General features: G+C 38.1%; 1 protein-coding gene and 1 long non-coding RNA gene across 11 annotated transcripts in view; one reads left to right on the top strand and one right to left on the bottom strand.

Moving 5' to 3' along the window:
• LINGO2 (leucine rich repeat and Ig domain containing 2) overlaps window positions 1-25621 on the top strand; it is a 1190714-nt gene that overhangs the window by 1155359 nt on the left and 9734 nt on the right. The window lies entirely within an intron of this gene.
• Window positions 6228-24856, bottom strand: LOC132597497 (uncharacterized). The gene is made up of 4 exons (XR_009564356.1): window positions 23741-24856; window positions 22989-23149; window positions 22083-22216; window positions 6228-6362 (listed from the first exon to the last, which is right to left on the bottom strand). It is a non-coding gene; the product is annotated as an uncharacterized lncRNA (long non-coding RNA).

The raw sequence follows: 25621 nt of genomic DNA, 5'->3' as shown, positions 1-25621 counted from the left end.
GACTCTGCTCTTTGAACCAGGCTGGAGCAGCAGCAGCCCCAGGGCCCTCCTGGGTGGGTTAAGACAGCTCCTAGGCTGCCTGGTTGGGTGCATTTCCTTGTCAGCCTCACCTTTCTCATCATCTTCGTTCAAATCAGGCCATGCTACAAAACTACCCTCATTCTGCCTCTGGGAGACCATATGGGGTTGCAGAAATCACATGAACCTCAGGGTCAGGGAAAACTGGGTCTGTTTGAGTCCATGATTTGCTTTTTATTACCTGTGTGATAAAGGGCAACTCACTTATCCTCTTTCTGCTTCAATATCTTTATCTTTAAATGGAGATAAAACATAGTAATTTACAACGTTGTCAGGAGGATTAAATGAGATTATACATGGGAAAGTATTCAGCACATATCAGGATCAGGTACTTAAATGTCAGTTCAGGGAGAGAGAGGAAGAGAAACAGAAGGCATTTGTATTGACTGACTTTTAGAGAGAGAGAACTTCTAGAAAAGTACAGATGAGTATCTGACTTGTTAATAAAATTTTAACTTGACTGAGATCAATAAAATGCCCCATGTGTTGACTACAAATACACACTCATCAGCAATCCCCAGGAAAATCTATCAGGGTTATTTCCTTTCATTAAAGAGCAATATAAAGAGTGATCAACTCTCCTAATTGACCTGTGGTTTGCTTTCATATGTGACACTTCTGTTCTGCACAGAGGGCACAAATCTTCCAATTACCTTTAGTTCATAATTCATTACATCACATTAGAAGCTAAACATGAACACAGAAAAAGGACCACTTGAGGGGCACTTCTCCTATTGCGTTCTTATCCCCCAAAGCTGCCTGAGCCCCCTCATTGTTGATGTGTGTAAGAGCCAAAGGAATATCTTCGCCCACCCCAGGTTGGCCAACCTCTTACATCTGAAATCAAAGCAACTGCCTAGTGGCGTCAAGAGACAGCCCTCTCACTCAGGACCAGAAATGAATAGCACACCAACTAATGAAGAAGGCATTACAGGCCTGATGACACAAGGAGGCCTGGAAAAATGCCAAGGCAAACATCTGTAGTTTCATAAAGATGGTGAAAGGCATGCTAATCGTCTTGTTGATGGTGGTCAAACGTTGAAGATAGTGACAATACATTCTGTCTTTTGGACTTAGAAGCAAAAGTACTGGATGTCCAGAATCCTGGATGATTATCTGGTACTGGCTATCTTTCTGGAAATCTGAGTGCTTCAGACTTAACCAGCAAAATGGATTATTCATTAGGGAATTTTCTTGCTAGTTCATTGCCAGGGAAGTGAATGAATGAATGAATGAATAAATGACATAGAAAGGTACTGGGCATCCTGCAAGTTTGAGGACATTATAGCCAGAGCTGTGCCTTTCTCTACCTCTGTTTTGGACTGGCTTTATTACTATACATTATTTTTTTTAACATCTTTATTGGAGTATAATTGCTTTACAATGTTGTGTTAGTTTCTGCTGTATAACAAATACTATACATTATTTCGTTTCTTCTGACTGAACAGCAGTCCTTCCTTTGCACCTTTGTCTCTTAGCATCAAAACAAGATTCTTGCCACCCAGTGAAAGAGAAGCTAAAGCACCCTGAATAGCTAGTGTTGGAAACAGGTACTCAGTACCCTGGGCCCTGTCCCCTTCGTATGTCAACACTGGCTGGAACGGGAACCCAGCTCCCTTAATTAGTGAGAAAGGATGACTACCCAGGTGCAATGAGACTCTTCCTCTTCAGGAACCACACTGGTTTTCTCTGAACGTGTTTTCCTTTATTTGTTAGCCATATGAATATGCAGTTTTGTCAAATGTTCAGTTTTTTGTCTGTGTCTACATTGGGTTGTCTGTCTTTTTTAGTATTGATTTGCAGGAGTTCTTTTTTTTTTTAACTTTGTATTTTATATTGGAGCATAGTTGATTAACAATGTTGTGATAGTTTCGGGTGTACAGCAGAGTGATTCACGTAAACATATACGTGTATCTGTTCTTTTTCAAATTCTTTTCCCATTTAGGTTGTTACATAATATTAAGCAGCGTTCCCTGTGCTACACAGTAGGTCCTTGAACAACACTTTTAGAACAACTCTGGTTTTCAATTGGTTCTCATTTACATGAAGGGTTTGGTTTGCTAATTTCTGAGAAGGAGTTGGTTTTAGTATTTCCTTTGTAAGCCTTTGTCCTTTAATATGTGACAATAGAATTCTTCCACTTATTATGACGGGATATCTTTCATTTTCTTATTGTCCTTAATATCAAAGGATCACAGTGGAATGTTCTTCCAAATTGTCTTGACGTTGCAGAAGTGAGCTGGAGGGGAAGTAAAATGCATGCTTCTGCTTTCCATAAAGATTAGGTACTTTATCACACCTCTCTTTTTCTTTTCCATTGAAGTAGGTTACTAGCAGAAAGAGAATAGAAAACGACATAAAACAAAATTCACAAGACAATTTAAAAACTACTTCATTGGTACGATCATTTTAAAATATATATTTACACATGATATTTAATCCTAAAGATCATCCAGTTCAGTTCCTTCAGGACATATATGAAAAACAGACTAAGTGACCTCTCCCAGATAACCGAGTGAAAGAGTGACCCAGGAGTACGTTAACGCTATGTCTTCCCACTTCACTGCATTTCCTTCCCGTGTGTGTTAAACTCACAGGAAACCGAAATAGGACATAAAGATCAATGACTTGAGGGACAGTAAAATGGAAATGAAGATGGCAAATCCTGGCACAAGAGTTCCACTAACCTTGCACTGCTAGTTGATCTGATCCTCTTTCCCGGTGAGCCCACACACACAGCCTTCTCAACCCAGTGCTTCGGGTAGCCATTCCCATGGATTAGATTTGTTACACAATGTGAAGCATATTTCCTATTCTGGGTTTAGCAGTTAAGTGCATGGAGTTTGGAATAGGATTCATCAATGTTCAACTTCCAGTTCCACCACTTACCAGCTGTGTGACCCTGAGCAAGTGACTTGACTCCTCTGAGCCTTGAGTTCTGTAAAATAGACGGTAGTTTTCCTTCTGGGGTTGGTAAATGGTGAGTAAAGGGCTTGGCACAGTGCGTGGCATATAGTAAGTACCCTCTCAATCAGTGATATCAATTATTATTCAAAAGAATCCACCACTTTTCTGTATTTTCTACTTTTCAACTTTGAAGCATTGGGTTTATCAAAATGTGTGTGAGGAGAGTTTTATGGAGCTATTCAATGGCATCTCAGGCCTTGTTGCTGGATTCTATATTAAAAATAAGTCTAGGAGAGACTCCATTTAGAAATAAATTCTCAGGCTTCCCTGGTGGCGCAGTGGTTGAGAGTCCGCCTGCCGATGCAGGGGACACGGGTTCGTGCCCTGGTCCAGGAAGATCCCACATGCCGCGGAGCCTGCGCGTCCGGAGTCTGTGCTCTGCAACAGGAGAGGCCACAGCAGTGAGAGGCCCGCGTACCGCAAAAAAAAAAAAAAGAAAGAAATTCTCCCAGGTAGAACCTGGTTGTCTCTTTTCAGCCACGTTATCAGTGTCCCTCCAAAGTATTGTTGCATTGAATTGCAGTTCAGCTAAAGATCGCTCATTTAGAGGCTAAAGAAGCCTGGCAGGAGTTTAGAATTCAGGATGGAATCAATGTCAAAGCTGAATCTGGAGATGAATTGTTCTTATATCCATCCCATCCCAGAAGCAAAGGGTACAAGAGACAAAAACAATATAAAGTGTGGCCAGGTCGAAAAGGCTCTTTGATGAGATGTCCTTTCCGGAGATGCTATCCAGGAAGAGGGAGCTAAAAGCAGTAGAGCACACACTCGACTGAACCAAAAATGTTTTCATTGATGCCCACTGGGGCTTGTTTGCAGAGCCTGAATCTGGGGCAAACAGCTTGACGCATCTCTTAATGCCTGGTCTCAGCACTTACTTGAGATGTATTTCTTTCCTGTTAAAAACAGTTGCAGTCACTCTTTGGCATGAATTGTTTTCTGGAAAGCATGGTGCCAATGTGAGACTGTTGTACTGGCTGGTGAAATGTTTAGGCTTCCATGTGATTGGGGAGCAGTTCAGATAATCACTTTAAATATTTCACTAACGTAGTAGTAATATTTTAAATAAATATTTTAAAAGTATACTGTGATAGAGCTGCTGTTTAACATACCCACACTTTTTTATTTTTAATAAAATTTGTCTCCTGAGGATATGTCATCAAGAGCTCTCCCTAGAATATTATCATTTGTAATAGATGCTTCTGAATCGTTTACTTCTATTTATACTAGTAGCTGGGAAGTCATGGTAACCTGGGGAAGTGCAAAAGCAAAACATATTTTTCTTTTGAGGACATAAGGGTAAGCCACAGTAAAATTGTCGGTTGCCCTTCGAGTTCTCTGTCTCCTGAAGTAACGAATTAGTCACCCAGAGGGGCATGAATATTCCCATCAGGCAAAGCTTCCCCGGTTGTCTGGGAGGTTTAATTCTCAGATATTGACCGTTAGGAGTGACTGTGAAATGCCACCTCCCGTCTTCGTGCCTATAGTGTGGTTGTGAGCACCATTTCTCCCTTCTGGTCGTCTGCTTTTTTGAAAGAGAAAAAATGGAGACAAAGTCCTACTTTTAGCATGATGCCTAGAGTCTATTTCCATGAATATTGCATAATTACTGAGAGAGAACCTCTTATAAATTTTCAGGTGTGTGCTTCCAATTCATTTTTGTTTTCCATTTACATAAAAAGTCGATTGGAACACGAGTCTTTGTCGTTGCCTTAGTGGAATCTTCTCATGGGATTTCTCACAGAGATTTCTGTGCTTGAAACCAAACTTAGATCAAAAAATATCCAGAAGGTTCTGCAAAATATCATGGGAGTGGTCCAGCTCATAGTGTATTCCTGTCACACAGAGAATTCTTTTCCAGCTAGGCCGACTCGTGGCCCAGCATCTGCTCTCTTGGGAACTGTAGAAAGGGTACAACATTTAGATTTGCACCTTCATACAACTTAATGAATCTCCTTCCTACAACTTAAATCCTTTGAAAAAATGAAGGTAAAATGTTTGAATAGTCTTTATTTTAGAAAGAGGGGGCCGTACAGTGCAGTGGATAAAAGCAGAGATGACAGAGCCAGACCTACTATGAGCATGTGACATCAAGTCCATTTCCTAAGGGCTCTGAGAATCGATCGTGTCATCCAGCAAACAGATGACAGCAGTACCTCCTTCATACAGTTGTGAGGAGTACATGAGATGATACACAGAGAAGCCAGCACAGTGTCTGGCATAGAAATTATAGCTATTTCATTATTCAGAGGTTTTCTGAATTCAGGTAATTTGGTCTCAAAAATTATTCTATGGAAATATAAACTCTGGATGGGCCTAAGCAGAAAGGGGTAGTTTAAGTCATGATGTAACAGTTCTATTGCAAAGAGGGACTCTGGTTCAAAACTGGAGAAGTCTGTCTTGTAAGAATGGTCCATGATCCTTCCCAGAAAGCTGACTTCAGGCAGAGACGTTGAGGACAGGTCCCTCTGTGGGGAGGGCCAAGCAGCTCTCCACGTGACATTCGAACTCAGGCACCAGCTTCATCTGCTGTAACAAAGGATAGTGAGGCAGGCCATGTGCCAGGAAGGAAAGCCCCTTCCCGTATTGTTCTATTTCACTGCCGGAGCCATCATTTCATTTACTTCCGTCTTATGTTTGGGCAGGTTCACATGTGGCACTTTTACAGCCTGTGTGGAAAGCTAATTAGTAATAATTCAGTTAAAGTCAATGCTTTTCTTTTGGCAAGGACATTGTGGATCAATTTTAATCGAATGTGTCCAGTTCTATTGGAATTATAAACTCTTTCACAGTATTAGAGATACTGTTAAATCCACATACTTGTACAACCTGAATGGGATTAAAGACAGGCAACTAATCTCCCCTGCATTTTCCTACTGGGAGAAAGAGATTTTTAAACATATTTTTTTACAATTTTCAAATTATTTAGAAACTCACGTCCCATTTGGCGTGTAAGAGATTTCTGTCCCAACTAAATTCAGTGTTACTAAAATGCCCTAAATGTGCAATCGATTTATCAAAGCCAATTTTAATTACCTTTTTCATTAACTTTGCATCCTAGAAGTTGTGTTGGATCTAATCCCACTTGACCCAGTGATGTAAGTAAGACAGTTATTAATGTCCCCATTTGATAGATAAGGAAACTGAGAGATGGAAAAGTTAAGGGTCTTACCCAGTTAGTGTCAGGATCAGATAGAAGCCAAGGCTCCTACCTCATAGTCCCAATAATATCTCGTCATATATAAAGGCTTTCCAAGTGATACAAGCCATAACTATGCCTTTCATCTGTCCACATATGGATATGTCTCCTTTTCTTTCTGTTGGCCGAATGAAGAGAGCAATTAAGCAACATCAAACGACTAGCACAGCTAAAAATTGGTCATGGTGGGAGTATTTACACTATGGAAATTAGCAATGGATAGGTATCTGCCTATATGCCATCATGTTAACCAAGGCAACTACATAGATATTCTAGAAATCTACCACAAGCATTCTGATTGGGCAGGTGCTAGTGTAGATTCCAATTTAGTATGCTTGGGATAGAACCCCCAGATCTATATTATATATATACATATATAAAATTTAATTTATAATATTTATAGTACAAATTTTAAATTGTGTATCATTCAAAATTCAAAAGGGACAAGAGTAGATATAATAAACATTTTCTTTCCCACCTCTGCCTCTCATCTACCCAGTTCCCTTCCATGGAAGTCACCAATATTATCTTTCCAGAGCTGTTTTATTCACATACAGTCAAGACATATTTAAGTATTTTCTCCTATTTTACACAAACGTGGATCATTTTAAACAAGCTCTACAGGTGATTCTGGTACAGCTAATCTTCAAATGATCAGTCAAATCCTCTGGAAAGAAAGCTAACTCTTCTGGAACTCAGGAATTCCTCGTGGTAATCTCAAACAGTGGCTCTCAAATTTCAGTGTGCATCAGATTTACCTGTAGGGCTTGTTAAAACACAGACTGCTGGGCCCACTACCTTGAGACAACTCATCTAAGGCAATATTTATTAAGTACTGTACTCTTAGCTTAAGTCAACTGCCTTCCCCAAATACATCACGAGGGGCCATAAAAACAGCAGTATGTGGTCCCTATAGGTTGCAGGCACTGTTCTAAGCACTTTAACTATATTAAACTTGAAGCCTGTGACAATACTATGAGGTAAATACTGTTATTATCCTATTTTACAGAAGGAAAATTGAAGCAGAAAAGTTAAGTAACTTCCCAACTTCATTCATTCAGGTGGCAGGTGGTAGAACTAGTCTGAATCAAGAACCCACAGGCCTAACCATTAGTCTGTACTGCCTTCCAGTCCTCAAGATGAGGCCTAATAGACACTTGCTCTCAAATCATCAGCACCACATGTGATGAAGAGCCTCTCTCACTTTATTACAGCTCCCAAATGTGAAAATGTAGTAACACAAAAGAAAAATTAAATATGTATATTTTAAACAGAAGAAATTTTCATTTTAAGAAATGCACATAAAATTATATTAGTTTCTCTTGTAATGAATTTGAGAATTTTTCAATTCACTTGCAGCTCTTCAAAAACAGTTTTGTAAAAGGAGGCACACCAGGATTTTGTACTCAATAACAATATTTTTTAATTTAATTTTTATTTTATATTAGAGTATAGATGATTTACAATGTTGTGTTAGTTTCAGGCATACAGCAAAGTGATTCAGTTATACATATACATGCATTCATCCTTTTTCAGATTCTTTTCGCATGTAGGTTACTACAGAATATTGAGTAGAGGTCCCTGTGCTATACAGTAGGTCCTTGTTGATTATCTATTTTATATATAGTAGTGTGTATATGTTAATCCCAAACTCCTAATTTATCCCTCCCCCCAAGCTTTCTCCTTTGGTAACCATAAGTTTGTTTTCAAAGCCTGTGAGTCTGTTTATGTTCTGTAAATAAGTTCATTTGTATCATTTTTTTAGATTCCACGTATAAGTGATATCATATGATATTGGTCTTTCTCTGACTTACTTCACTTAGTATGATCATCTCTAGGTCCATCCATGTTGCTGCAAATGGCATTATTTCATTCTTTTTTATGGCTGAGTAATATTCCATTGTATATATGTACCACATCTTCTTTATCCATTCCTCTGTTGATGGACATTTAGGTTGCTTCCATGTCTTGGCTATTATAAATACTGCTGCAATGAACAATTGGGGTGCATGTATCTTTTCGAATTATGGATTTCTCTGGATATATGCCCAGGAGTGGGATTGCTAGGTCATATGGTAGTTCTATGTTTAGTTTTTTAAGGAACCTTCATACTGTTCGCCATAGTGGTTGTACCAATTTACATTTCCACCAACAGTGAAGGAGAGTTCCCTTTTCTCCACACCCTCTCCAGCATTTATTGTTTGTAGACTTTTTGAGGACGTCCATTCTGACCACTGTGAGGTGATACCTCATTGCAGTTTTGATTTGCATTTCTCTGATAATTAGCGATATCGAGCATCGTTTCATGTGATTTTTGGTCACCTTGTACATCTTCTTGGGAGAAAGGTCTATGTAGATCTTCTGCCCATTTTTGGATTGGGTTGTTTGTTTTTTAGATATTGAGTTCCATGAGCTGTTTGTGTATTTTGGAGATTAATCCCTTGTCAGTTGCATTGTTTGCAAATGTTTTCTCGCATTCTATGGGTTGTCGTTTTATTTCGCTTATGGTTTCCTTTGCTGTGCAAAAGCTTTTAAGTTTAATTACATGGCATTTGTTTATTTTTGTTTTTATTTTCATTACTCTAGGAGGTGGATCCAAAAAGATATTGCTGCGATTTTTGTCAGTGTTCTGCCTATGTTTTCCTCTAAGAGTTTTATATCAATAGTATTCAAACCTACATTTAGGTCTTTAATTCAGTTTGAATTTATTTTTGTGTATGGTGTTAGAGAATGTTCTAATGTCATTCTTTTACATGTAGCTGTCCAGTTTTCCCAGCACCACTTATTGAAGAGACACTCTTTTCTCCATTGTCTATACTTGCCTCTCTTGTCAGAGATTAATCAATCATAGGTGCATGGGTTTACTTCTGGGCTTTCTGTCCTGTTCCATTGATCTATATTTCTGTTTTTGTGACAGTACCATACTGTTCTGATGACTGTAACTTTGTAGTATAGTCTGAAGTCAGGAAGCCTGATTCCTCCAGCACCATTTTTCTTTCTCAGAATTGCTTTGGCTATTCGGGGTCTTTTGTGTTTCCATACAAATTGTAAAATTTTTTGTTCTAGTTCTGTGAAAAATGCCATTGGTAATTTGATAGGGATTGCATTGAATCTGTAGATTGCTTTGGGTAGTATAGTCATTTTGACAATATTGATTCTTCCAATCCAAGAATATGGTACATCTTTCCATCTGTTTGTGTCACCTTCTATTTCTTTCCTCGGTGTCTTATAGTTTTCAGAGTACAGTTCTTTTGCCTCCTTAGGTAGGTTTGCTCCTAGGTATTTTATTGTTTTTGATACAATGGTAAATGGGATTGTTTCCTTAATTTCTTTTTCTGATATTTTATTGTTAGTTTATAGGAATGCAAGAGACTTCTGAGTATTAATTTTGTATCCTGCAACTTTATCAAATTCATTTATGAGCTCTAGTAGTTTTCTGGTAGGATGTTGGAGACTTTCTATGTATAGTATCATGTCATCTGCAAACAGTGATAGTTCTACTTCTTCTTTTCCAACTTGGATTCCTTTTACTTTTTTTTCTTCTCTGACTGCCATGGCTAGAACTTCCAAAACTATGTTGAATAAAAGTGGCAAGAGTGGACATCCTTGTTTCATTCCTGATCTTAGAGGAAATGCTTTCTGCTTTCCACTGTTGAGAATGATGTTAGCTAAGGGTTTGTCATATATGGCCTTTATTTTTAATATTTTTTTAACATCTTTATTGGAGTATAATTGCTTTACAATGGTTAGTTTCTGCTTTATAACAAAGTGAATCAGTTATACATATACATATGTTCCCATATCTCTTCCCTCTTGTGTCTCCCTCCCTCCCACCCTCTCTATCCCACCCCTTTAGGTGGTCACAAACCACCGAGCTGATCTCCCTGTGCTACGCGGCTACTTCCCACTAGCTATCTATTTTACGTTTGGTAGTGTATATATGTCCAAGCCACTCTCTCACTTTGTCACAGCTTACCCTTCCCCCTCCCCATATCCTCAAGTTCATGCTCTAGTAGGTCTGTGTCTTTATTCCTGTCTTACCCCTAGGTTCTTCATGACTTTTTTTTTTCCCTTAGATTCCATATATATGTGTTAGCATATGGTATTTGTTTTTCTCTTTCTGACTGACTTACTTCACTCTGTATGACAGACTCTAGGTCCATCCACCTCACTACAAATAACTCCATTTCATTTCTTTTTATGGCTGAGTAATATTCCATTGTATATATGTGCCACATCTTCTTTATCCATTCATCTGTTGATGGACACTTAGGTTGCTTCCATGTCCTGGCTATTGTAAATAGAGCTGCAATGAACATTTTGGCACATGACTCTTTTTGAATTATGGTTTTCTCAGGGTATATGCCCAGTAGTGGGATTGCTGGGTTGTATGGTAGTTCTATTTTTAGTTTTTTAAGGAACCTCTATACTGTTTGTCTGGTTTTGGTATCAGGGTGATGATGGTGGCCTCATAGAAAGAGTTTGGGGGGTGTTCCTTCCTCTGCAATATTTTGGAATAGTTTCAGAAGGATAGGTGTTAACTCTTCTCTAAATTTTTGATAGAATTCACCTGTGAAGCCATCTGGTCCTGGACTTTTGTTTCTTGGAAGGTTTTTAATCACCATTGCAATTTCAGTAGTCATGATTGGTCTGTTCATGTTTTCTATTTCTTCCTGGTTCAGTCTTGGAAGATTGCACCTTTCTAAGAATTTGTCTCTTTCTTCTAGGGTGTCCATTTTGTTGGTGTGTAGCTGCTTGTACTGGTCTCATATGATCCTTTGTATTTCTGTGGTGTCCATTGTAACTTCTCCTTTTCATTTCTAATTTTATTGATTTGAGTACTCTCCCTTTTTTTTCTTGATGAGTCTTGCTAAAGTTTTATCAATTTTATCTTTTCAAGGAACCAGTTTCTACTTCCATGGAACCAGTTTCTATTTTCATTGATCTTTTCTATTGTTTTCTTTGTCTCTATTTCATTTATTTCTGCTCTGATGTTTATGATTTCTTTCCTTCTACTAGCTTTGGGTTTGGTTGTTCTCTTTTCTCTAGTTGCTTTAGGTGTAGGATTAGGTTGTCTATTTGAGGTTTTTCTTATTCCCTGAGGTAAAAGTGTATTGCTATAAACTTCCCTCTTAGAACTGCTTTTGCTGCAGCCCATAGGTTTTGCATCATTGTGCTTTTGTTTCCTTTCATTTATTTTGTAATTTGATGACTATCTTTAGTGTTGTGTTTTGCCTGCTTTTTCATTTTTGTGTGTATATCTATTGTAGATTTTCAGCTTGTGGTTACCATGAGGTTTTGATATAGCTATATATATAGATATAGATATATAGTTTTAAGTTGCCGGTCTCTTAATTTCAACTGCATTTCCAATACCCTGCATTTGTGCTCTCCTCTTCTCACAATTGCTAGTTTTGATATCATATTTGTGGTGTAGATGATTTCCTACCTTTACTGTATGTTTGCCTTTACCAGTGAGCTTTCCTATTTGTCATTTTGTTTCTAGTTGTGGCCTTTTCTTTTCCAACTAGAGAAGTTCCTTTAGGATTTGTTGTAAAGCTGGTTTGGTGGTGCTGAATTTTCTTAGTTTTTGCTTGTCTGTAAAGCTTTTGATTTCTCCATTGAGTCTGAATGAGGGTCTTGCTGGGTAGAGTAATCTTGGTTGTAGGTTTTTCCCTTTCATCACTTTAAAAATATCCTGCCACTCCCTTCTGGCCTGCAGAGTTTCTGCTGAAAAATCAGCTGATAACCTTATGGGGATTTCCTTAGTGTGTTATTTGTTGCTTTTCCCTGTTGTTTTAGTATTTTCTTTTTAATTGTTGTCCATTTGATTAATATGTGTCTTGGCATGTTCTTCCTTAGTTTTTATCCTGTATGGGAATCTCTGTGCTTCCTGGACTTGAGTGTTTCCTTTCCCATGTTAGGAAAGTTTTTGGCTACTATCCCTTCCAGTATTTACTCAGGTCCTTTCTCTCTCTCTTCTCCTTCTGGGACCCCTATAATGTGAATGTTGTGTTTAATGTTGTCCCAGAGGTCTCTGAGACTGTCCTCATTTCTTTTCATTCTTTTTTGTCTATTCTGTTCCATGGCAGTGATTTCCACCATTCTGTCTTCCAGGTCACTTATCTGTTCTTCTGCCTCATTTACTCTCCTATTGATTCCTTCTAGTGTATTTTTCATTTCATTTATTGTATTGTTCATCTCCTTTTGTTTGTTCTGTAAACCTTCTAGCTCATTGTTAAACATTTCTGTATCTTCTCAGTCCATGCCTCCATTCTTTTTCCGAGATCTTGATCATCTTTTTTACCTTTACTCTGAATTCTTTTTCAGGTAGATTGCCTATCTCCACTTCACTTAGTTGTTCTTCTGGGATTTCATCTTGTTCCTTCATCTAGAACGCATTTCTCTGCCATCTCATTTTGTCTAACTTTCTGTGTTTGTGGTTTCCATTCTGCAGGCGCAGAACTGTAGTTCCTCTTGTTTCTGGTGTCTGCTCCCTGATTGGTAAGGTTGGTCCAGGGGCTTGTGCAAGCTTCCTAGTGGGAATGACTGGTGCCTACCCCCTGGTGGGTGGAGCTGGGTGTTGTCCCTCTAGTGGGCAGAGTGGTGTGTTTAGAGGTGGCTGTGGGCTCGGGACAACTTTAGGTAGCCTGTCTGCTGGTGGGTGAGGCTGTGTTCCCACCCTGTTGGTTGTTTTCCCTGAAGCGTCCCAACACTGGAGCCCACAGGCTGTTGGGTAGGGCCAGGTCTCGGTGCCAAAATGGAGACCTCTGGGAGAGCTCACAATGATTAATATTTCCTGGGGCCTCTGCCACCAGTGTCCAGTGAGCCACAGCCATCCCCTGCCTTCCCAGGAGACCCTCCAAGACCCACAGGTGGGTCTGGCCTAGGCTCCTATGGAGTCACTGCTTTGCCCTGAGGCCCAGTGCATATGAAACTTGTGTGCACCCTCTATGAGTGGAGTTTCTGCTTCCCCCAGTCCTGTGGAGTTCCTGCACTCAAGCCCCACTTGCCTTCAAAGCTAAATGCTCTGGGAGTTCCTCTTCCCTATGCCAGACCCTCAGGCTGGGGAGCCTGACATGGGGCTCAGAACTCTCACTCCTGTGGGAGAACTTCTGTGATATAGTTGTTTTCCAGTTCGTGGGTCACCCACGTGGTGGGTTTGGGATTTGATTTTCTCATGAAAGCGCCCCTCCTACCATCTCATTATGGCTTCTTCTTTGTCTTTGGATGTAGAATATCTTTTTTGGTAGGTTCTAGTCTTTTTTTGTTGATGGTTCTTCAGCAGTTAGTTGTGACTTTGGTCAGAACTTGGTGTTTTCATGAGAGGATGTGAGCTCAAGTCCTTCTACTCTGCCATCTTGTGTCTCCACCCTCCGGTCAATAACAATTTTTTTAAATACAGGGAATTTGTTAGCACATTTGATCACATAAAGTTTATATACAAAATTATATACGATATATAAAATACTGCCCTAGTTAATATATATGAAGTTATTTAATTCAAAGTGGTAGGTTTCAGTTACTTATGTGTGTTCAATCCAAATCGTACCAGTTTTGCAAGAGTCAATTGATAATTTTTCACAAAAAATTATCAATATGCTGATATAAATATGCTGATATCATGTCAGGTAGATATGGGCTTTAGTGGGAGTATTTACACCATAGAAATCAGTAATGGCTAGAAAACAGGGTACTTTTTTCTTTTGGAAAACTGGCTGTTAAACATTTACCAGCACACCACTATTCCAGTAGGTCAGGTGTCCTGAACCAAACACACACATTTTCCTTAAAGGGCACTTTTAAAAAGAAAGATATTTTAAATAGTACATTACTAAGACTGGCACATTAAGTAGAGAGTTAATCACAGTATTGACTTCTTAACTCTAATCACTGAATTTTTGCCAGTAACCAAAAATGTGGATTAGTCACACAGAATTGATCTCTGATCCCTTTGCTGTTATCTAAATAACTATTTCTGTAGTCAGAGTCCCCAAAGCTAAACCCATGAGGAAGAAAAAGTGTCCCCAGATCTTTACTCTTATAGTCCTAGAATGCATATCAGAAGTCTAGATATTTAATAACTTCTCTGGCAACAAAATGAAGCATGTGGAGTGTGTCTGGGGCAGGTTTGATAAGTTATCACAGTGTTTCTAAATCTCCCATCTTTCAGTCTTACAGCAAATATTTTCAAAAAACAAGTAGCATTTGGGGATTTTCTAGCATTAAATAGGCTTGGAATTCCCCAATTAGGCTGAGAATAGTATTCATATATTTCTCCTAGTGACTCTTTTTAACCCCTAAAGTGATAAATTAACTTTCTCTTCACTCACCTTAATGATGGCTGCAGTTTCAACTTTTGAGTAAATCAAATGCATTTAATGATATTTTAATTACCTACTCCCTGTTTGTGAAACCCAACTATCAATGGTCAAAAATTACATTCAGTAAATAGGAAGAAGAGTGCTTTTACTCTGGGAACTTTTAGTGTTCTGATAATCCCTGAATAAAAGCATGCATTACTATGTGGCAAGGAACGCAGTCATGGTTGTTCCATGGAACAACCATGTTCCAAGGAACAAGACTGGCCTTGTGTGGATGGTGTTGCAGGTTTGTCAAGGACTTTCCCATTATCCCAATAAATAGTACCCATAGGCCTTTGGTGACTTAATAGGAAGCTGACTCTGCCTTATGTTTCCATGCATTCCTATCCTTCTACAAAACTACACACGTTCCCCAGCACTCGAAACCCACCCAAAAGCTTTCTCTAGAGACCTGTGTTGACTCCTAATAAAAGAGTGCAGAGAAATAAAAGGTTTTCAATTGGAGCTGTTGACCTCAATCCCAGAAAGACCATAAAGGGACCCAGATGGTGTTGTCACAGAGGACAGCAGCTCAGAGCAGCCTCTCTCCTGTATCCCCAACATAGCAGCCTGGGACCTTCATTCTCACTGGTCCAGAAAATACAAAGTCAGCTCTCTCATCTGGAATACCCCAAAATTTCTACTTGGATGAAAGACAGTAAGGCCTTTTATTCTTTCAATTGGCCTCGCTGGTGAAGAGATTATAGATTGGTGGTGGTGGTGAGCCACATTCAAATCCCAAGGTTTCCATCACTGGACAGGTCAGTGTTATCCCAGACTCTGCACAGTGGAGCATTGACTTGTTCAGGACAGGTTGTCAGAGGACTCTGAGGAGGATTTTTGAGAAGACAGAGAAAGGAGGATTAGGCTGAAGAGGGGAAACATTCCCTTGTGAAACAAACTTGAAGAAAGCCTTTCTCGTGTCCCAGGTTTCCTAAACATTGCTATTCTCTTCAGACAACTTTTATCTAATTAACATCTATTTTTCACTTCTTTATGCAGTAATCAGAGTTCAGTTACCAGAACCCAGCTGCTGATGCTAAAAAATACTGGAAAATTATATTCATATAATAAATCCTCAGATGCCCTCACCGTCTCCTAAACCAAGACAAAGGAGTTTGATTACTCAACTTCCTTCTCTTTCTTTTACCTACGTACCTTCATTCCCCTTTTATAAATCCTTCTGTGACTTTGGTTCCATTCCAGGACCCATTATTGAAGTCCCATGGCGAGAGTGTCAAAGAAAAGAATGAAAACAAACATAAACACTAACATAGACATCTCCATCTAAGGATAGTAAAGGACTTAAATATGTACATAGTCTAATATTTTTTATTTGTCTTTAAGGAATCAAACTAAATTTGAAGAGCATTTTATCTAAAGTTAATATTCATGTGTCTGTTTGCTACAGAGAATTTTATTCTCCAGAGGAAACATGTCCTCAGTTTGCACATTCTTTAAGTGTTAGCTTCATAAGAGATGTGGTCTTTGAAATCCTTCCCAAAAGGTCTTATAAACAAACTTGACATGTGATTAATTAAATGGTTAATTATTTTGATAATGATTAATTCTTGAAAGGTCAAATTTCTAATTCCATCAAATTATTTTTTGTGTGCAGGAGGTCACATTTTATAATACTTTGGCCACCTTAAGTCTTTGTTTAAATAAGATGGGAAAGAGGTAAGGGAGATTCGGAAGAAAGGAGGAAGATGGAATGAGAAAAAGAAAGAAAGAAGGAAAAATGGAGGGAGGGAGGACTAAAGAAAGATAAAGAAGGGATGAGAAAAGAAAGAGAGCTTGTGACTTTGTATGATGGATGTGAAAAATACAGTTAAACAGGCTTGTTATATAGAACTTGGAGTGTGACTTTGCTACTTTAAGTAAAAAGAGGAGAGAACCAAGATTTGGTAAGGGCTTCCTATCTGCCAACTACTCTATGTACTTAATTTATTTAAAAATCTCAACCAGTAGTTGAAAGGTAGAGATACTATCCTTGACATTATGAAACTGAGACTCCCTGAGTTTACGTGCCATGGTTAACATACTTCTCCCCAGTTGCAAGATCGGTCATTGGAGTCAGGTAAGACTGTCCAAAATTTCCCGTTCCCTTTCCATGTCAGCTATTTTCATGATATGTCTGTTTCCATAGCATACCATTATGCCTGGTTTCTCGATAGCTGGTTGCCAATTCCAAGTCTTTGAACTTGGCTTCCCATTATAACATTTTTGATAGAAAATAGCACAGTCCACTGTACAAATTTCTCACACTGGAGTTCAGAACAAGGATTGAGAGTCAAAGGCAGTATTTCCTCATGTTTAATAGAAGTCAAAAGCATCGCTCTTCCCAGAGCAAAAACAGAACACAAAAATCAATGTTGTTTACTTAGGGTAACTTCTTACTGTTCCAGTCCCCTGGCTGTAAAGATAACGTAGCCCTCAAAAGTCAGGAGAATTTGCTCAGTTCTAACCCCAGACCATTTACTTAATCTTAGACAATTTTTTCCTAAAACTAGATTAATCAATTAAGATCAAAAAATATATTTTTCGTCATGTTGATGTTGAAAGAACTCAGTTTTGAGGTCAGCATCCAGGGGAAGAATAGTTGTAACAGAACCCCTGAACCAAGGGAAACCCCAGCCTGTCATCATCAGGAGGGAAATCTACATGCTCCCGGGATAGTGGCCAAATGCTTCCTTTGACTGGGACAGTTCACGTTTTTTTACCTGTTGCCCAGAATATTATGAATAGTGCACCCACCCCTGCACAGGAGTGTCCCAGTTTGGGTGGTATCCTCTATGGTCACTCTACCTGTATAAAACCTAAATCACCAGAGTGGACACAGGTGTACCTCCCCCCAACCTTGGGTTTTGCCATGCTGAGAACCTGAGGCCTTAGTAAAGCTAAGACCAATTATATAACAAATGCTGCTTATGTAATTCATAAAATATGTTGAAAAATAGCAGTTCTTTGTTTCTCTGCTATGGCAGACCTACATTTTTGCAGAGATGGGCAGAGGAAGCCCTGCTAGGCTTTGGAGTCAATGACAGAGCTGGGTTAGAATCCTCGCCCTGCCACTTGCTACAAGAATGGCCTTGACCTGGCTGCTCAGCTCTCCCTAAGGCTCAATTGCATATTGTATCAAGAGACTAGGAATAATACCACCTACCACCCAGGGTTGTTTTTACCAGTGTCACTAGGGCTTTAGAACCACAGAGACCTTAGTTTGAATATCACTTGTACCACTTCTTTGCTGCACCACCTTGGATGAGTAAATTTAACCTAGAGACTCAGTTTTCTTGTCTATAGAAAATGGTAACAAGAACAGTTCTTAGAGGGAGGTTATTTTGACGACTAAATAATATAATGCATATAAAGTAAACATCTAATAAATATTTTAATTTTCATCATTTTGAAATATAATATGGGGAGATACTTAAGGCCTATAAATTGTTAAGATTGCCTTTTCTCTGGACCCACATTATTAGGTACTAACTGGCCTAGTTTAAATCACAGTGGTCTTATCTGAAAACCAAGTTAAGATTTCACCTGGTTTTAAATAGTCAACCAAAGGTTCACATAAACATAACTTATGAATTATACCCCTGAATTGGCTGACTTAAAACCTCGAATGACATTGCTTTCCATGAAACAAATTTAGAATTTGTAGAATTATTTCCTTAGGTATGCTGTTTTATACTCTGAGCTCTTTCATACCTTATCTGTTTTTCACCGTCATTTTTAGTCACAAAAAATCTCAGTTTGCCGAGCCATTTGTTGGTTTTCTTTCTATGCAGTTTATCCAAATGAAGATAATTAGCATGTATATTACATAAAGGTAACCATAATATTTAAGATGTGATTCCCTATGATTCCAGAAATGTTTACCAAAATATGAACTGGCAAACATATGTAAGCCTCCTTAATATGTGTATATATCTATAGATAGATAGATGGATAGATACACACACGTATCCATGATGTATATATAGTGTGTCTTAAACATAAATAATATGAATGTGTAATCTCCAGGGAGACACACAGGTACCAACTCAATCTAAAACACACACATGTATATATGTATATATAAATTAAAGTTCTCAGCCTTGTGTATATATTTTCAATGGAAAGAAATAAGAAATTGAGATGTGATTTCTCTGATCCCTCATTAGAAATAACTCAGTTGAAGGACAGAATATTCATGAATACTCTATCAGCAGCAACTGATGCCAAGCAATAAGATGAAAGGAGATGCCCAGGGCTGCATGGAGAGGAGAGGGTATTAGAGGAAGGAGACGCGAGTTAGAGAATGTTGAGAGTGTAGGCAGAGGGCTTGAGTGCGCGTCCCTATTCCAGCATTTGTCAGGTATCTGACTCTGAAATCATCCTTTCAGTCTCATTCCTCCTACACAATTCTAACTGAAATATCGGAAGTGAAAAGCTTGTTGCCTATTTCCCAAAGTGTGGGATGCATTCCAATGCGATCCTCTGATTTTAGCAGGTACAAAATGTTGAGTAACCCTGAATTAATGAGGATAAAGTTATTCCCTTTTGAGTTTACTGTCAATCTTCTGATTACAAGGAAGACTCGGTGTAAAGACCTCTCCAACCCTGGCCATTGTCCCAAATGGAGATCCGGTCTCTGGCTCAGAGCCTTGGAAGATAAGAAATTTTAGCTAGAACGTAATATTATTTTGTTTCCATTGTTTATGTTTTTAAAATTATTTCCCATTTACTACTTTCCATCCTGCTTCTCCATTTAAAATCGTATGGTAAATTTTTACTTTTAGGGTATTTAGGTTTTAAAAATGAGTTGATTTAAATAATAGTGCACACTGATTTAACAAAAATCATGCCATGGTAACAAAGGACTGGCATCTGGAAACATTGTGCTCCTGTTCTTAGTACCTATTCGTAAAGGGTTACCATGCTTTGGGCAAGATACTGTGTTGAGCACAAGAACACTGTCCTCACCCTTTTTCCTTCAGGACACAAATAGGCACCTTCATATATGAAAAGAGCTACTGCACAGATCATATAGGCTGAGGCTTATGTGCAGTTCCCTTTCTAGCATCTATGACTTGAGTCCTTTTCCACTGACTTACCCTAGATTTGTGCTTTGGAGGCACCATGGTTGAGAACTGCTATTCCATTAAGGTACTTGGATGCCAACTCAAGGAGCGTAGCTTCTAGTAGAGAAGATACGATATGTACATACATACTATATGGTGGGAAATCATAAGGTAGTTATAGAGCACTATAACATTGACAGGGAAAGTAGAAAGAGTAACCGAAAAGGGGACCTGCCTTCTTTCCTAACTTGATAATGATGTGGCCGGTTAAGTAAAAGCTATAGCAGTTCATGTCTATGTCTCAGTTATCCACTAGAACAGAGGCTTGCTGTGATTGAATTTCAAAAGGCCTTCATTATATTTTTATGTTCTGTTCATGTTTTCAAAGGAATGTAATGCACGTTGAAAACATTTTTTAAACAAAAACAAATAAACAAAAAAATCCCACAATTGATAGATTGTTGCTACAAGTAATGGGTATTTATTCTGACACTTAACAACATTTTGGTGTATTTCTTTTCAATCTTTTGTTTGATGCATAAGGCTATTTTCCTATAATTATATTCATAGTATAGATACAAATTTATATCCTACTTTTTTTACTTAACATGTTTACATGTAAAAATTTTCCAAGTTATTAAATATCTCTTATAACCATGATTTTAATTCCTGCATAATCATTTAAGGAGATGAATTACAGATAATGTAATTATTTCTCCATGACTGGACATTGTTTTATGTAATATTTTAACATTAAATAATGTAGTAAAATGCATCTTTGTTTAAAGTTGTAAGCTTCCCTACTAGACTATTAACTATTTGAGAACAAGAATTGTATTAACTCTACGTCCCCAGCTCTCTGCCTTGAACATACGAGGTACTTATAATGTGTTTATTGAGTTCAATTGAATATACTTTCTTTTTGGGTAGTTTCCCACTCTTTTCTGGAGGAAATTCAAGCAATCATTTGGCAGCCATCAGTTGCTAAAATAAAGTCAAGTATCTACTAAAGTTAGAGGCAAAAATCTATTAGAAGTGTCTTGAGATATAAAAATTACATGTTCTTGCTTAGCTTTTTTGCTTTATAGCTTTCAAATAAAAGCTTCATTTGCCTTCATTTTCTCATCTACAAAGTAGCTAGAAAAATGATAAAATTCCTATCACCCAGCAATCTAATAATGACTTAGTTATACCTAGTTGTACTAATTAGCCTTAGTTATACTTAGTATACTTAGTTATACTAAGTCATTATTAGCATTATTAGTATGACTTAGTATTCTTAACAGAATAGGCACATAAATGGAAATATTAGATGCAACTCTCTATCTGGCAAAGATGATGGTTACCTCAGTTTTCTCATTCGTAATATGAGATACTTAATAGACATTAATATCTACCTTAATAAACAAATCCAGTGCTTCCAGATCGCCTTTCCCTGAAAGTGACTATTTAATCAGGAAAGGTTGTAAGTACTCCCTTCAATGGAGATTTTAGATGTCTAGGCGATATCATTTGTAATATTTCCTTTCTCTAAATAATAATGATAATAGTTAACATGTATAGAGATCCGACTTCATATACACTCTCATGTTTTATTCTCACAATAACCCAGTAGGTTAGTTACAATTACTCCCATTTTAGAGGTAAGAAAACTGAGACTAAGAAAGGGCTAAGATTTAAACACATTTTTATTGTTGCATACCTATGTTCTTAGCCATTACCTTATACCGCCTTACAGATTTGGAGCACTACATAATATATTAGTGAAGCCATCAGAAGCCAACTACAATATATTTAATAATATTAATTTCAGAGAGACACATCTCAAAGCTAGACAAAAACCACTTTCATCTGTAAAAGATTTAAGTAGAACAGGCATATTCTGTATGTCCAAATATTTCTATGTAGGCCAAAAGGAGACTCAGAACTATAGCAGAAGAGCAAATGATTTGCATTTCAAAGAGATCAAAATAAACACAAGAACAGAGGGCGCTCCACTTTCAGGAAAGATTAAACAGAAACAATTAATGACTCTGGACAAGCTTTACTAATTGTTTACTAGTCACTTGAATGCAAAATGAACTCATGTTTTGAAGTAGATATAGTCCAGTGGAAAGCTGTTTCAGAACCATGAAAAAAGATACCAAAGTTTAGCTGAGAGGGAAGATGAGGGAATTTTGTTTTTCTCTGTTCTTTTTTTTAAAAAGCATTACTATTAAAAAAAAATTTTAATAGTTATAGTTGCTATCATCTATTTGAGATGAATTGTATTTAGTGCAAATGTATGACAAAGGATGGAAGTAGTACAGGGTAAATTGTAAGAACTCTGCCTTTGAAGTAAAAATTGCACAGAAATACTGGCTCCATTACTGACTAGGGCTATATAATCTTAGGTAAATGACTCACAGGCAAGAAGGGTGCTTCCGCCTTCTCCTCAAGTCAGGAGGAAAGTGCTTCAACAGGCTTTGTGGAATCCTTCAGAGTCTTCCACTGTAGTTAAGAACACACCATGACTTCAGTCTGACTTCTTCCTGGGAAATCTAAAGAACAATTGTTAAGCTAGATAGCCTCTCTGCGGCACAGTAAAGGAAGTTGCTGCTGTACTGGGATTTTTCTACATTGGCGGCGGTTTTTTCTGGGCAAATGAGTTTTCCCCATACCAAATGAGGGCAACATGCATGAGAAAGCCAGTAAGGACAGTGTCTTAGGTCCTCTACTATAATGCCATCTGGGAGGATAATGGGACCTCAGCAAACATTAGCTGGAGGTGAATATTCCTGGGGACTGTGGGATGACTACTCAACAAACCAGAATAGAGACTGACTCATCCAGGTCAAGGGAACTACGAATGAGATATCCCTTTATTGTGGCTCCCAAGGAGCCCTAGAAATCGCCACATAAAAGGGATCAGCTTTAAAATCTACAAGTCCCAGAGAACATTAAGTTGTCTAGGACGGTTCTAGTTAAATAAGAACTTTCCTGATCTCCTTACCCCTTCTGAATTAGCCGTAAACGGAGGGTAAAATTTAAGATGCTATGTGATGACATCCATGAGTCCTGCTTGTTCAGTTTACTAGCTGTATGATCATTTCACATAAATTTCATTGCATTAAATCACATGAACAGCTAATTTTCGTACAGATAGAATCTCACATCTATATAGACTATAAATCAAATGATAATTGCAAGCATCTAACAGTCTCTATCCAAGTGACTCAAGATCAAAATGCTATCTTTAGCTATTTACAGAATTGGTCATCTGCATATGATTAATTGAGAGGTATCTACAATGGTGGATAGCTGTTTCCCTACCTGCAAGAGCCACTGAGTAATTTTATCATTCCACTTGTGAGTTTTGTTTTAAAAATATAAGACATCAGATGCCTTCCAAACCTGGCTTTCATGTTGGCTGTTTCCATTTCCCCCTTGAATGTTAAAGAAGAGTCTTGATATTGAAAGGTTCCCTTTCCTCCCTATCAAAAATAAGTTGAGAGAAAAAGGTAAAAATACAATACTTTGGAGGTTAATTAGGGATCACATAGAAGGATAATTTTTATTTTGCAGAAAAACAGTTCAAGTCCAATGTTTCCTGCCAGGTCGGGGACTTTGGGGTTCAATCTCAAGTTCACTCAGGTCCTTCGAAGAACTTAGGTAACCCTGGTGACGTACACTAAAGACTTAAAGTAAGGTTGATTTCTCTTGGTTTTCAAATGTCTTATACAACTTTCACAACTCTTCAGTATCTGATTTGGGCACAGACCAGTATTTATGAATTTGTGGTTTTAGAAACCTGGAAGTTACCATCTCAGACATATTTTGGACACTTTTTTCATTAAATCCTCTACTTTCTTTTCTTCCCCACCTTACCTCCCTCGTCACCCACATCTCTCCATTTGGGAAATAGCTTTACTGGAAATAAATAAACAAATGAGTCTATCATTTGGTAGTGTGAAGGTTTAAAGAGATTTCTGTGCTATCCATTTATTGTTTTGTGCCCTTGTTCAGTTGCCAGTCAGAAAACTAAATTAATCATAGAATTCCCAGGCTAAGAAATTTATCATTACCTTATCAATCATCAAAGCAGCTGTTTCTCTTCTAAGCTTTCTTTTTCAACAACATACAACCACCATCACCTCTTTCTTTTCTTTCTTATGTTTGTTTTTGTTTTTTTAAATGATGGCTGTTTGTTTGAAACTCTCCTCTTCTCTTTATCACTGTATCATCCTTTTGAGGATTTCCTTCTCCAGTATCTTCCAAATCTGTCCTCAGAGGAAATCCGTGTCTTCTTTGCAATGCCTTCTGACAGATACTGTTTCAACAAACAAACCATTATCCCGTTAAAAATTTACAATAATGGCAGCTCTTTATGTACTAGTCACCTTACATACACCATCTTTAATGCTCACATTTATCCTGCTTTATTACCACAAATTAACGTAGAAGATAAAGAGAATCCCAGATAGTATCAGCTTACCCATGTCCCACGTCTAACAAATGTCAAACTCAGTTTGAGCCACGTATTTGCGTCCAAATATTGTTTCTATTTTTCCATTGCTTCCTTAAGTCCTTTATGGTCGTTTTTTGTTTGTTTCATACTTTAATAGAATGAGTTGTAAAATACACTCAGCACACAAAAAGTTGAAGAAGTATGAAAATATCCAACTTCGCACACTAGGTTGAAAAAGGTACTCATCATTGCGCCTAAGAGTCCCTTTGATCAGAATTAATAGAAAGGCCCTAGTCGGCTTCCTATGGATTTTAGTTTCCAGCTTTATTCTTAATGAAATGAAGTTCATCTTGTCAAACCGTCATCACAGTCAGACATTAAGAGAAAGCTTTGATTACAAGACTTCCGCTGACAGTGGAAGCTAAATGGAGTCAGCAGTTTGCCCTTCTAGACTAAAACTGAGAAATATTGTGATGAGAATAATAAAGCACAACCTTCCTACACAGTTTCCAAACCACATCAAAGAACTGTGATGAGATATGGCCCCATATTATCTACTTCTGCTTAGCTGAAAGACGGAAGTAGAATGGGGGAGCTGTCCAGACCAGAAGAGAGCTCTTCTGCTGCCTGCTTGCTGAGCCCTTATCCATCCTTCTTTGTGATGGTCCTTCACTTTGGAACCAAAAGTACCAGTTTTTTAAGGAACAAGATACTTGCTTCTATCCACCTTTAGTTGAACTCCTTTCTGGTTAAGTTGCAGCCATGATTGAATTAGATACTGTCATTTCCATGTTGGACGTAGAGCCCGATTAAGGGATCCAAGCAATAAAATAATCTTTCCCTAAAACATCACTGAAATAAATCAGCTAGGATGTCAGTTATCTCCTTCTCTAACTGGTGATATGTAGATTGGACAGACTCTGCCAGAAAAGACTACACTCTGCAGTGGAATTTATAAAAAATAACTCATTCTTTACCATACGTCAAAATAAACTGACAAGTACAGAGTGTGTAATAAAACTTTTACCTTGAACGTAAAATCTGTAATAGACAGTACATTTTCCCTGCCTTACCAAAGAAATACCCAAATATTTGAAAAATATTATTTTCAAGAAGTAGAAAATCATTTATCTGCCCACACATCTTGGCCCAGTGATGGACACATTTGTAGGAACTAGGAATTCCTCATCCTGTTACTGTTAAGCTCGCCATCTCAGTGAATGACACCAGGTCCCATCCGGTGGACAGAGGGCTAGACATCATCTTTGCCTCTTCTCCTCCACCCCTCACAGTCAATCCATCAGGAAAGCATTTCTACTCTGTCTCAAAACACCTCTCGAATCTGTCCATTTACTAAAGCCTACTCCTATGACCCTGCTCGAGACCACTTTGTTCTGGCTTGAATTAATGCAACAGCTTCCTGAGTTTCCAGCTTCAAGGTTTCCCCTCCTGCAAGTCTATTTTTCATGCTGCAGTCAGATTAATCTTCCCCAAATGT

Source organism: Globicephala melas, chromosome 6 (genome assembly GCF_963455315.2).
Source record: "Globicephala melas chromosome 6, mGloMel1.2, whole genome shotgun sequence".
NCBI lineage: Eukaryota > Metazoa > Chordata > Mammalia > Artiodactyla > Delphinidae > Globicephala > Globicephala melas.
The sequence above is the reverse complement of the archived record's forward strand: the minus strand, read 5'-3'. Positions and strand labels throughout refer to the sequence as shown.